The sequence below is a fragment of the Haliotis rubra genome, unplaced genomic scaffold (genome assembly GCF_003918875.1).
Source record: "Haliotis rubra isolate DU_JTF1 unplaced genomic scaffold, ASM391887v1 Scf162, whole genome shotgun sequence".
NCBI lineage: Eukaryota > Metazoa > Mollusca > Gastropoda > Lepetellida > Haliotidae > Haliotis > Haliotis rubra.
In genome coordinates, this window is record NW_025765581.1 from 1,467,546 (window position 1) to 1,479,819 (window position 12,274).

At 38.6% G+C, this 12,274-nt stretch overlaps 1 protein-coding gene across 1 annotated transcript in view; it reads right to left on the reverse strand.

The window, feature by feature from the left end:
• The window catches only part of LOC124271669 (phosphatidylinositide phosphatase SAC2-like), a 411,520-nt gene that overhangs the window by 229,361 nt on the left and 169,885 nt on the right, over positions 1 to 12,274 (reverse strand).

Consider the following 12,274-nt stretch of genomic DNA (forward strand, 5'->3'; position numbering starts at 1 on the left):
CAGACAACAAACAGAACAGCCATAATTAATCAGATGACATGTTTTGGAAAAAATCCGAATGCCAAGGCTTTTATTCTTTGTTAAGCTTCAAATGTAGGGTCAGTGTACTATTAATCTGTGTTAACAAAAGCCTAATCGAAGTAAGTCTTCAGGTAATGCTACTATCAAGTTCCGATGATGTAGATATGGCGCCAAATTGTCCAGTTCAATTAGGATGTAGGCATGGGAATTGAATTAAAGCCAATCCATCTGTATGCTAAAGTTAAGCTTGGTGCCAAGATACTGGTAGGGTCAAGACATTTATACAGTGTTTTGTAATTTGGGTCATTACCTGAAGTTGACCTTGGACTGTACATGAGGACACATGTGAAGTGACCTGGTGGAAATTTGTTACCACAAGAAATTGGCGGTTAGATCAATCAATGTGTTGAAACCTTTTTTTAAAAAGAATTATCATGTGCTTGTTTTGATGAATTTATTTCTTATGTCCGCACATCATTGGTTCTTGACAACAATGTAAAACATTTGTGTAGTAAATTGACAGAATGTTATGAATTTGAAATACGTGTCAAGTACAATTCATAAGTATCATTAGTTTGACCATATGATTCCTCATTACACTAGTTTGTTTACTGAAATATTTTCGTATGGATGCAAGAACGAAGTACTTAAACACAAATTCATATCCTTTGGTACCCGAACATTTGCACATGTAGCTCCTTAAGAAAAGGTGCAATACTTTATGGATAACAACTTGCTTTGTTGTATTGTATTGTGATGTGACGTTTCGGTATAGATTCTTATACCATTGTCACTCTTGTTGGCAACGGTATAAGAAGTTATGCATAAAGAATCATACCTTTTCTTATTATTCATCAACTTCTAAAATGCCAATCTCACAGATCATGCAGCTCCTTACATGCTTTTCTACTCCTACTACTACCACTACTACTACTACTACCACTACTACTACCACCACCACCACTACTACTACTACTACTACTACTACTGCCACCACTACTACTACCATTACCACTACTACTACTACCACTACCACCACCACTACTACTACCATTACCCACTACTACTACTACTACTACTACTACCACCACCACTACTACTACCACTACCTACCACCACTACTACTACCATTACCACTACTACCACTACTACTACTACCACTACTACTACAGAAGCCTTTAGGTCCACAGGCCCAAACATGCACAGCAACATTCTCATTTTTAATGAGTATGAGGACTAGAATCAGCTGATCTTACTGGAATAAACTTGCCTTGTCACTGCAAGTGTGGGTTCAAATCCTGATTCGTCCAAATCACATTTCCAGTTTTGCCACCATGGATTTCACTAAAACTGAAACCATCTCTGACCTGCACCACATCCAGCTTTCTTGCCACAAACCGACATGGCATGATATAATAACTGGAATACTGTTGAAAGTGTCAGTAAAACACAACTCACTCATTCATTCACTCACTCACTCACTCACTCTCTCAGCCTGGATTCACTGTTAGAACAACCTTGTGTAACACAGGTAGTGTCTCTTTAAACCTGTTTGCTGGTTTTGTGTGCGCCCTGTGCCATGTACAGAAGTGTCGTAATGACATATTCAAAGCCAATCTGGCATGATAGGAAGTAATTCTGTGGGGAATCTGAAGCGAGTAAAATCAAACAAGAAGTGAATTTATTCTGATTGTAGGTAGTGCCCTGACATTCTGCCAGGCCATCGCAGTGGCCTGGTTGTCTTATGTCATAGCATTGGTCTCATGTCATGGGGGGAAGGGGAGAGAAGAGAGAGAGGGGGCGGAGGACAATGGCAATGGAAGGATTGTTTTCGTAAAATTTAACTCCTATCTCTCCCTCACAACCAACTCCCATCCTGACACAAACTTGTCCATCCCTGACACAAAACCAATTCTCATCATGTCAAAACTTGTTCATCCCTGACATACAACCAATCCTGACATACAACCACACCCCATCCTGACATACACAACTCCCATCCTGACACAAACTTGTTCATCCCTGACATACAACCAACTCCCATCCTGACACAAACTTGTTCATCCCTGACATACAACCAACTCCATCCTGACACAAACTTGTTCATCCCTGACATACAACCAACTCCCATCCTGACACAAACTTGTTCATCCCTGACATACAACCAACTCTCATCCTGACACAAACTTGTTCATCCCTGACATACAACCAACTCCCATCCTGACACAAACTTGTTCATCCCTGACATACAACCAACTCTCATCCTGACACAAACTTGTTCATCCCTGACATACAACCAACTCCCATCCTGACACAAACTTGTTCATCCCTGACATACAACCAACGTCCCATCCTGACACAAACTTGTTCATCCCTGACATACAACCAACTCCCATCCTGACACAAACTTGTTCATTCATCCTGACTTGTTCATCCCTGACATACAACCAACTCCCATCCTGACACAAACTTGTTCATCCCTGACATACAACCAACACCCATCCTGACACAAACTTGTTCATCCCTGACATACAACCAACACCCATCCTGACACAAACTTGTTCATCCCTGACATACAACCAACTCCCATCCTGACACAAACTTGTTCATCCCTGACACAACCAACTCCCATCCTGACACAAACTTCTTCATCCCTGACACAACCAACTCCCATCCTGACACAAACTTGTTCATCCCTGACACAACCAGCTCTTATTCTGACACAAACTTGTACATCCCTGACGTACAACCAACTCTCATTCTGACACAAACTTGTTCATCCCTGACACAACATACTCTCATCTGAGAGAACTTTGTCCCTTCCCAATTCCACAACACCTTTGCACCTAAAAAACCGCACAGACCGACCAACCACCCCAAGCCATCAGATAAAAGTCAGATGCCCCGTCAAGAATCCCAACACTCTTCCTGTCTCTCCGAGCTCCTCTTTCTGACAACCTTCCTCTCAGCATCATTCAAAGAAAAGAAAAACTGTGCAATGTGTAAGGTAATTAACCAACCATTATACCCAGCTGAAAAGGCACCATGGTTGACCATGGTCAACCATGGCTTACCACGGAAAACCATGGTATTACCATGGTTTACCATGCTAAACCGTGGTCACTAACATTTCTCACCATGGTAGACCATGGTCACCATGGTATACCACAGCAGACCATGGTCATTATAGACCATGGTCACCAGAAACCATGGTAGACCATGGTCACCAACATTTCTCCCCATGGTATACCATGGTAGACCATGGTGACCATGGTATACCACAGCAGACCATGGTCATTCTAGACAATGGTCACCAGAAACCAGGGTAGACCATGGTCATCTTAAACCAAACTATGGTAGACCATGGTGTTGTTCTCATACAAAGTAATGGTTGACCATGGTCATCACAGACAAATCTATGGTAGACCATGGTCATGACAGACCAATTTTACATTTCAAACTGTGATAAATAAAAAAATTAAAATTGAAATCCTGACTGTTTCATGACATTGTGTTTCATTTATGAATAACAAAATAGCGGGAGCATTCAATGAAGTGTTACACTTATACTAATAGCATTACAAAGGACGTGTGTAAAACATCCCAGATGAAAAATGATTTTCCTGAGTTAGTTTGCCTTTAATGAATATTCATGACAGATACCTTACAGATCCTTGTTTTTACGTCTGTGTGCATTAAACAACTAAAATTGAACACTTCACTCGGTGAGAGACAAGTTAAAATGAAGTGTGTTTTAATGAAAAATACACGAACACAATGTCATAAAAAACAATTATCAACGGGAACAGTTCACGTAATTTAATTTTCTCATTGTTGCTACAGAAACACACAAACAAATAAGGAACAAAGGACGTCTTATACACTTGAAAATCAAACCCAGCTGAAATGAGCAGGAAAAGACCATGGTATACCATGGTATACCATGGTAGACCATGGTTCACAGACCATGGTTGACCATGGTGTATCATGGCCTACCACATCCGGTAAATGGCACCACAGTTTACCATGGTCAAAAGAGACCATGGTCTACCATGGTGAAAAAGACCATGGTGTACCATGGTCAAAGAGACCATGGTATACCATGGTCTACCATGGTAAAAAAGACCATGGTCTATCATGGTTTAACCACGTCGCATGTAAATGGCACCACAGTTTACCATGGTAAGATAAGACCATGGTCTACCATGGTAAAAGAGACCATGGTGTACCATGGTCAACCATGGTAAAGAGACCATGGTATACCATGGTCTACCATGGTAAAAAGAGACCATGGTGTACCATGGATTACTACTGAAAAAAACTGAGACCATGGTCAGTATACCCTGTTCAGTAGATGGCACAACAGTTTACCATTAGAATACCATTATTTAGACTATGGTAAGAAACCAACCGCGCCATACCACAATATATTCATTGTAGTCACATACACCATGGCATAGAGATCAATTAGAATATTGGGTATTGAAGAATTAACATTAAACAAACTCATGCACTGAAAACAAACTGTTCAAATTATGAAGACACATTTTATTGCTGACACTGACAGATTTAAATGAAAGACAACTTGAGGACAGTTGTTGGAAAACTCACAGGGATTGAGGGATATGCTGTGCAACAAGTACAAGTCTAAAGCAAACTAGAATTACATATCCAGTAATGCTGCTAGGGACAAATGGCATGTGGACATGTTCATCATTTTTCAGAGGATATTCTTATCTATTATTTTATTCTAAAAACATCTTTAGGGCAGCTTGGATGTCAGTCTATATCCAGGAAAATTAACCAATTCAGAACACCATTTCATGCAGTAATATACAATTTCAGAAAGAGTAATCACTTTAGTCCATATGGTTTAGAAGTAGACATAATAAATGAGAGTCACAACCAACAGAGAAATTACAAGAGGGCCCAAAATCATCTACCTGGAAGTTATACAAGGGGCATCACAATTTCTCTCAGAAGAAACAGGATATACACAAGTCTGAAGAACCTTCGGAAAGAGCAGTGGTGACATCCCTGAAAATGTCCACGTTGGTTCAGGGATATTGAGTGAGTGAGTTTAGTTTTACACCACTTTTAGCAATGTTCCAGCAATATCACGGCGAGGGACACCAGAAAGGGGCTACACACATTGTACCCATGTGAGGAATCGAACCCAAGTCTTCAGCGTGAAGAGCAAACGCTCCGGCTCAGCAATAAACTCATCTTGTAGAACTTTATCTTCAGTGTTTCAACATTAGGACCATTTCTTCAGAATCTTCCAGTGGAAATCTGAAAACACACCAACATTTAATCACAATCATTCTATTTCAAACAGTCTTAAGCAAATATCAAAAAGTGTTGTTGTTTTTAAATATATATTTACAGTTGCTCAAAATGTTATGCATTTTTAACATATTGCAAATATTTTTCACCAGACTCTAATTATATTATTCAAAATAATTTCTTTACACTGATGGCAGATGACTTTAAATTATTTTTGTAATATGAAGAGTCTATGCCAAGTAACACAACATGTATTAGAAATTAAAAAACAAAATTGGCTTCTAAATCACAAGTCTACATTCATGACCAAATATAATATTCTGAAATGTTTACATTTCCCATTATTTATAATAATCAACATATCATAACATAAAAAACGTATCTTACTGTAAGTGAACCTATTTCCACGTTAAGTGAATGGCTAAACGTTTTGGCAGTCATTTTTGGTTTAGTCAGTAGTTATTCCAAAACTGAATACAAATACGATAGAAAAGAAAATGAAATATCCATAAACGTGCCTGTAGCAATTATCTCCCTTTTTATGACCCTTTGAATTTATTTTGCTGTCTGTGTAATCTAAGCAAACAAACTGAATCTTTCAGGCTGACCTCTACAAGCCCTGTGAACTTTGACACCATTCGATCACTGATAACTTAACTAAAAAAAGTCATAACGGTTTGGTTTTTTTCAAAAGTACCGTTAGATATTGGTCGTGTGTTAACATAGATATGTAGAACATATTGCACAAAACCCAAATTAACACTGACTTTCCGTTTGAGGGATGTACATTGTATATAAAATGAACACTGCTATATCTTATATCGTCTCTTTCGTCATTCTCTCAAAACTGTTGCTTACCACGCCACATACGTTCAGTGTAATGCGTATTCCAACATCAAAACAATTTCAATATATCTGCACTCAAAACAATTTCAATATTGCTGTTATTTACTTACCGCTCATGCTTATGTCCACTGGAATTCAACTTGAGATGTATCCATCGGCACTAAATCTAGTCTATTCCTTTATCATGAGTTCTTGACATATCCATCGCTGGATTATCCTCGAAATCCGTCATTGCTAATATATTAGGGATATTCTTCGCTTGGATCGTTGTAGTCTATTGCCAGTGTTGACAAAGTTGTGTTTCAGCGCCTATCACTGGTTTTGCAGCTCACAAATGTCTACGTGACGAGTAGCAGCTATGGCATCGGTGGAGTGCCGGGGAAGCGGTCAGCGTGTCTCCGTATCGTACTATCTCCATTCGGCTTGTCCCGAATGGCGCTGAAGTTGAAGTTGAAACATATTTTTAGAAAAGAAAAATTAATTAGCACGACCAGGGATGTATCGTGAACTATGTATGTAAAGGCTGTATGATTAGTGCTATCCGCTCTTGAAGTCGCAATAAGATTACGTAAGCATTTATGGGCGTGGCCGTGTTTGCAATCACGCGATCGAGGTACTTCTTAACCACACTCGTAGTCAACAGTGGATAATTTCTCATCTCATTAACAAATAAAGGCAAGAATTACAATATCAAGGCATCAAAAATTAGAATTCATAAACAATAATATTGTCAACGGGCGGAATGCGAAAAAGATATTCAGTGTACACGTTCCTTCCGTCGATCATAACGTGGAAGAATAGTTTTGCACATATCCCGGCAATAATTTAAATTTCATTAATCTACTTTGATGTAATCTCTTCCGGATCATATTGCACGTAAGCTGAACAGGAAGTGACAGTGAAATGTGTTCTAAAAATGGGGAGCTTCACCATTAACATTGGCGAAAAGGCGTACTTATAACAAGTTTGAGGCACGTTTGCATCGTGATCACCAAGCGGAGAAATTCAATGAAATGAGACGATTTTTGACATTGTAATTTCAAATTTTTATTTTATGGAGTAAATATGAAGAAAAGAATTAAAAATCTTCCAGCACTAATTGGTTACGCTGTTATTGACAGAAGGTAAGTTTTACGCAGAACTGTCTATGTTTCTAAAACGGATCGTGTTAGGCACAGAATATTGTTTCGCCTTCTGTCGTGCATTGTTTTTGTTGTTGCTGTATTTTTTGAAAAATCAAAAACCAAAAAGGCAACCAGGCACAAAAGCTAGTAAGACCATGAGAGACGGGGTTGACACAGTTTAATGGACAACTTTAGCAAAGGGGACGGGCAAAATTATTTTATTTTCAAATGTACGGAGGGTTAATTTTGTTAATGTCAGCTCAAACAATCTCTCAAAGTTAGATAATACTGTCACGAGGCTGTGTATTTTCAGCTGAAAAATCATTGAGGGCATAAATCTGAATGTCCACAGACTCACACACCATACTGCCACTATTGTTCCCGTTTACCCATTAATAATGCATTACTTCACCATACCACGCAGTTTGAATGACGATGGAGAACAGTAATGAGACTCGCGAGGACATTATGATACTGTCGCCTGCAATGCGAGCACTCTATCAGAAGCGTTAACTAACCCCTCCAATGAACGTCACTATTCAATAAATCATTGCACGTGAAAAGTTATGACCAAAACGGGAACATTTTCAAGCAAATTTACTGCATGATGAATTAAAAGTGCAGAATGAATAATGGTCGACCAGCACTGTAGCTAACCTGGATATGTAGTCAAATGTCAACAATGACTGCCATTCAACACAAGATGCTGTCAGCGTTGATTTTTAAAAAAAAATTCATAAATACTAAGGAACATTTACCAAAAAATCTAATAACAGGAACAAAGTATGTCTTCATAATTATACTCATATATACTTCCTTTCAAAAGTTTAGACTCACTCAAAACACTCACTATATGATATGGATATATATGGTTACATCAAAGATTGATTTCTCCACTAACTTGGGGGAACCAGCTGCAAACCTTATGCAGCTGAATTGCACAAAGATCATGCATCAAATTGCAGAAAAGCATTTGCAAATATCGTGCATGTGAACAGTTGTGTTTTAGTGTGAACTTTTGTTAAGAATTCGCCAATTTTCACTGATTTTTATCATTTATTGAACTCATGACAATAATCTTTTCAACGTTATGAATTTGTTTTACAATACATCCGTTCATGTATAAATAGTACCTGTAAACAGTATGGAATATTTAGCAAAATTTAGTTTAGAACAGTTGCCTGAAGTAAGTGGCCATATTTACACTAGTGAGTCTAAACTTTTGATGTGGTGTTGGTGGAATTGAGTTTAACGTCATACTTGAGAATATTTCGCTCATATGACAACATGCATGCATGTGTATGTGTATGTGCGGCTGCTTGTACTAGCCCAGACTGAAGCTGGTTTTATAGTGCTAGCCCACTGAGATACCATGCCGCAGTGAAGCATGAATACCCCACTCAGACACATTATACTGACTCCGAGATGACCAGTCTTTGTTGTACCCATTAATGCCAAGCGCCAGGCAGGGACCAACAAGTACCATATTTTAACATCTTGCGGTATGACACGGTCGGGGATGGAACCCGCGACATTCCGCACTCAGGGTGGACGCTCTAACCACTACACCACGGAGAGGCGGTCCTAAACTTTTGAAGGGAAGCATAGTTCAGTTCTGTAAGTATGGTAAGTGAAAGAAGTGAGGTATGTTTAACGTCACTTTTAACAGTTATCCAGTTACATCGGAGCACGTCAGCTTGATGTGGGAGAAAAGCCCATGGTGATGCAGATCTTTGACGTTTATCACTTTGGTAAAACCGAGGAACCGAAGATTCAAGTTCACAATGATGGGTTTCTGCATGCCTAGGGACCTGGCTGTCGTTGGACAAAACAACCTTAGCGCTAAGACTTCAGTCTATGTTAAAGCATGGGAGTTACGGTCACCTTAGCACTAAGACTATGTCAAGTCTATGTTAAGGTATGGGAGTTACGGTCACCTTAGCACTAAGACTATGTCAAGTCTATGTTAAGGTATGGGAGTGACGGTCAACTTAGTGCTAAGACTATGTCAAGTCTATGTTAAGGTATGGGAGTGACGGTCACCTTAGCACTAAGACTATGTCAAGTCTATGTTAAGGTAACTTGGATGTGAAATCTGCACAAGCTCTCGTTCAAGCATATGTAACATCCCGCTTGGATTATTGTAACTCTTTGCTGTCTGGTGTGCCAAAACAAGTCCTCTACAGGCTACAGAAGGCACAAAATTCAGCCACACGATTGATCTGTCAAATTAAAAGGACTGAACACATCTCTCCTGCCCTCAAAACCCTACATTGGCTTCCAATTCGCTTCAGAATCGACTACAAAATCCTGCTCCTTGTTTTCAAGTGTCTAAGCGGTCTAGCTCCAAAATACCTCTCAGATCTCCTTACACCATATCACCCAACTAGATCACTCCGCTCAAGGGACCAGTCTCTCCTTGAAATACCACAAACTAGAACTAAGTCATATTGGGACAGGTCTTTCTCTAGAGCAGGACCCTTCCTCTGGAACAATTTACCATCCATCCTTCGTTCCGAAACAGAACTGTCAAATTTTAAATGTGGACTCAAGACGCACCTATTCACCTCTGCACATGGATAAAGTGGACTCAGATAGAGCTTTTGAGCAATTAGATTGATAAAAAGCGCTTTACAAATATTTGTATGTATGTATGTATGTATGTATGGGAGTGACGGTCAACTTAGTGCTAAGACTATCTTAAGTTTATGTTGAGGTATGGGAGTTACGATTAACTTAACGCTAAGAGTATCTTAAGTCTATGTTGAGGTATGGGAGTTACTATCAACTTAACGCTGCGAGTATCTTAAGTCTATATTGAGGTGTGGGAGTTACGATCACGTTAACGCTAAGAGTATCTTAAGTGAGCTATGTTGAGGTATGGGAGTTAGGTTAACCTTAGCACTAAGAACGTTCTGTACAACGGTCCCCTTGTAGTTAGGAACTAACCACACTAATAGTCAAAACAAAAATTTCAGAGGCCAAAATCTTTCATCTTTAAGAACAACCTTCATACATCCTAAATCCCACAACAACAAAGCAAAGACCAAATTTCATGACAGCTTGTTCACCTGACTTTTAATCAGGTGAGCTAAAAATCCGTAAAACATCAAAACAACAGCAAAATAGTAATAAAACACAATGTATTGGGTTTAAGCGTCAGGCTTGAGAATATTTCGCTCATAAAATTAAAACATCAAACACTGAGATACCAAAATAGAAAATCTAATAAAACAGCCTCAATGCCGAGCGCCAGAACGCCGGTCGGGGATCGAATCCCTCCAGTCGGCTCTCTGGCAATAGAACATGAGTAAGTGAAAAGGTAGCTTCTTGCTGCAGTTAGCAATATTCCAGCAAAGCTAAATAACAATGTAGTCTTCTATAATGATCCCATTTCTTCAATGTGCTAGCTGATGAAGAGAGAAGCTCACTGTATTTGCCATATTCACTGATATTAGTTATTGATAAGAGCACTATACTGCACTGTGATCAACATGGAGGATGTCGCTCATTACGTTAAATTCAAGATGAAATATATACTGAGGGAAAAAAATAAGGGATCACGTGAAAGCACAACTGTTCCTTGATTTTTTTCCAGGTTTCTTCACAAGCTTTGTATCACATAGCTTTGTATCACATAGCTTTGTATCACATAGCTTTGTATCACATAGCTTGTGAAGAAACCTGGGGAAAAATAAGGGAACACTTGTGCTTTCATGTGATCCCTTATCTTTTTCCCTCAGTATATATGAACCATGGTTAAAGTCAGAGAATATCCAAAAATGTTATGTCCCAAAAACAGATTGAACTCTCCCTCAGAAACATGAGCTAAACCAAATAAATAATCTTTATCCCTGCCCTTCTGTTAAATAATGAGGCTTAATCCGATTCAAATTGAATTTAATTTCTTTTAAATGTCTCTTTTGAACTTGAATTTAAAAACTTCATTCTACAAAACAGCTAGAACATAACAATGAAGTTTAAAAAAAATTGAAACATCAAGATAACAGTAAAATAGAAATCTAATCAAACAGCAAAAACGCATTTGAAAAAGAAAATTCTCTAAACCTATTGCAATCAATCACGAGGGTGCTTTGACCTTTCTGAAGATTCCGTCGTGGTCTTCAGTTTCAAATTTAGTTCAACTTCACACCACCTATGGCTTCGAAAACCTTTGTGAACTCCTACAGAGGAAATCCAACTTCCGGCTACAGTCACAGCAAAACATCCCGGCGCTGATTTTCAAAGAACCGATCCGGCGATAGGCTCTTCAAAGTTCAAATGTTTAATCGACGATGAGTATTTCTAATCTTTTAATCCTCTACACTTCATTTTTCAGCAATTCTCTCGGGGGAAATTGTTAGACTGGAAACGGGCCCACACTGGAGTGTCATCAATCTTTCAGAGTGGGAACTATTTGTGGATTTCTTGGGGACTGTTTACGATATTTGATATAATTTTGTCTAAAAAAAGGCAAACACTGTTTGATGCATGTGAAGTTTCTATATTCGACACGTACCAAAATAGATACTCCTTACAATACAATTGAAAGACATCGCCATTTTGATTACAGAAGCAGAAAAAAAGTAATTGAATTGATTTGTTTTTCATGAAGCGTTTATTTGGGGTTGAATAAGACTTTTTTATAGAGATCTTAAGGCATGAAGTTTTCACAAAAAGCTTTAGAAGAAACAGGCGGAAGGGAAGCAGTTGTTAAACAGGGTTCAACATGGCTAAAATTATCCAATAATTTTTCCAGATATTAGCGTTTCTTCATTATTATGAAATTGATATTAGGAAGAAAGGTTTCAGCACTGCTGAAATCCGGAAACATTTTAAAAGTTTTTAGAATGAGGAACCTGCTTCTAAATTGATTCAATCAGATGGAGCCACAGGAAAAGACCCTGCTGTGTGTCACTAAATTGTTTTATTTTACTCTGTCTTAAAAATGCAACAAATACTTTAAGACTTTTGGAAGATCTTGACCTCTTCTTCTC